Raw genomic sequence first — 3,141 nt, 5'->3', positions numbered from 1 at the left:
TGTCAACTTTTTCAATTTTGAAAAATTAGCAAACCAATCCTTTATTAGCCCATGGTGTCATTTAAAAAAAAATTATAATCAATTATTACAGAATAGAGCGTAGTAGACTTTCGTGATATAGGCAAAGAGTAAAATTGAGACCATCGAAACAACAGATTTCGATGGAATGTACTATTAAAAAAAGCGAACTTTAAATATGATAATGCTGTCATCATCTATAACAGTGGTGGTGATCCTATGGCACGCGTGCCACTAGTTAGAGATGATTTTGCATGGCACGCGAATGTTTTATTTTGAAGAGAAAAAATATACCTATAATAAATGACAGATCGCATTGTATAAAAATTACCAGGTGAATACTCTTCGAGAATAAGCGTTACGCTTAATGTAAATATATAATTGCATAGGTCGGTTCTTAGACTTTATGCGTCACAAATAATATTATCGCACTAACCTCATCAGGCGGTGGGGGGAGCCACGCCGCGAATCTTTGATTTTGATCGATTTACATACCGATGAAAATGTTGATGTTAATTTACCCTCAAAACCACCATCTTCATTTGAAACAACGTCAATATGAAAGTATACAATTGTTCACCCACTCAACAAATAACTCAAGGATTATTGTGGAAATATACCATCAAAAGGGCACACAGTTATTCGATAAGACTTTACTTTTAAATTCACTTACACAATTAAAGTTTCAGAAAAAAAAATTGAATATTTTCAACATCACTAAAGTCCACATGAAGAAGTAACAAGTGTAACTTCATTAGACCATGCCATTCATTTTCACTACATATACAGCCATTCTCACCTTCACGTTCTCTCTAAAATAAACATCTATAATGGGTTATAAATTAATAATGGCACCTCACAAACCCCTGGTTGAATAACGCTGTTTTACACTACCAAACAATAATGTTAACTGGACAGGGTTATGCATTTACGCATATATCGAGGGACTTGTCTGAGATAATTGGCATTTAAGTTTAGTTTTTTCCTAAGTACCTTCTCATATCGCCTTTTAAATTTTTATGTCAATGTTTAATACTGATTCGTAAATATGCAATTTGATCTGTAATATTGGTCATGAAAAACCTTGGTATAACAAAATAATATGTGGATAAGAACAAGAAGTCAATCGCTCGACACAATATTAAATCATGTTATTTGGTGCAGGTTAAAACTTACAATACGTAAAGTAACCACATTTATGTGTGGTGTTTGTTTTCTCAAAAATAGATAAAAATAAATGAGACAAAAATATGATTTGAGACATTTCCCCAGGCACCGCTTACCCGCAAAGACACCTCATGTAGCTATTAATTCTACTACATTAAGTAATTGTGAAATAAAAAGATAATTAAAATAAAAAACCAATAAGTAATATTGATTTAAAATTATATTAAAATACCATTAATTTTAAACCTTCACAATGACTCACCACTCATCTAGTCAGCAAAATTACTATATGCAATGATTACATTAATCTTCTACCTTAACCAGGAAAGCAATCTGCAATAAGTTATTGATTAACTAAGAACAGTGGTTCATCCATAAATATTTCCACATTAAATAAAGACTTTTTTACCATCGTCAATCAAAAAAAATGTTAAGAAAATGACAATCAACAATTAAAATTAATTTTATTAAGTATCCTCTATTTATATACTTAACCAAAAACGCTATATACTTTTGGCACCAGTGATAATATTGTTCTCATAAAATTACAATCATAGTTATATAAATATATACTAATATTTTCTGAGTAAATGTTTACAACATAAAATACAAACATAAGTCTAACCTACACAATTTGTAAACACTTCTGAGAAATATATAACCACTAGAAAAGTCCTTAAAAAAATATGACACCCAGCATGATTCAAACCAGCGCCCATGTGCCCGACCACTAAGCTATACATGTCATATCTAATTGCGACCAAAGTTATCCAACAGTTTTTACAATACTCTCTGAAATTGTTTCTAAATTGCGTTAATTATTGGCAATTGGCTTTCGTATTTCAAATAAAGTATTATAATTGATTACCTTAAATAGAAACCGGTGTCAAAGATCACTCCAAATAACTAGTTGAATGAAAAAATAGTTTTGCAAGTCTAATAATTACCATAAATTTAATAATAACTGGTATCGAGGATCACTCCAAGTAACTAGTTGAATAAAAAAAATAGTTTTGCAAGTCTAATAATTACCATAAATTTAATAATAACTGGTATCTAGGATCACTCCAAATAACTAGTTGAATAAAAAAAATAGTTTTGTAAGTCTAATCATTAAAAAAAGTCTGGAATCAACTGGATAAAACAGACACATTTGAAAAATACATAATAAATTTACTATTTAGGTACTATTGATATTTATAAAAAAAATATATAAAAATAATAAGCTAGGTATTCACATAAGTGAATATTTTTTTGTGATGAATAATTGTGCACCTTATTTATAATTATAATATATTTAAGCAGAAGTCAATTTTCATAACAATCTTAACACTATTGTTTGCATACTATTACTTCATGTCGAGTTAATATAAGACATGTGTGATCAGTTACCATACACCAATTTTGTTAACATTTCAATTTATGCTCGATTGCTACTGATAAATTATCTACTATTACAGAAAATTACATACAGATAATAAGCACAAAAAAAATATTAAACATGACCGTTCATGAAACAATGAAATTTAATCCAAGGGATTACACCGAAATACTACCTATGTAAATTTCATTTTCCCATTTCTGTATTATAACGAAACTAATCTTTGCTGTAAATAGTTGGTGGAAGACCATAATAATTAAATATATAACAACACATTTCTGCAGTCTGCTCTATGCCGTCACGTGCATGCAGCAACTTACAGTAGTGTGGGCCGTAAATATACAAATTAAGTATATTGGAATTAAAATGGAAGATAAATAACTGACATTAAATTATTTGTCACTGGTTAAATATGTCCTGACGGATAAATCCTTTTAAATACTATAAATTAGAATAAATAATTACTGTGTTTGATTAAAATTAATGATTGGAAAATTTTATATTAGATACAGTAATAGCAGCAGAGTAGATTGTTCGTAAAAAATTACATAATATATGAGATTTTCATTTTCTTT

Source organism: Rhyacophila brunnea, unplaced genomic scaffold (genome assembly GCF_057557595.1).
Source record: "Rhyacophila brunnea isolate RB1 unplaced genomic scaffold, BYU_Rbru_1.0 scaffold_1, whole genome shotgun sequence".
Lineage (NCBI taxonomy): Eukaryota > Metazoa > Arthropoda > Insecta > Trichoptera > Rhyacophilidae > Rhyacophila > Rhyacophila brunnea.
This window is presented reverse-complemented; position numbering follows the sequence as displayed.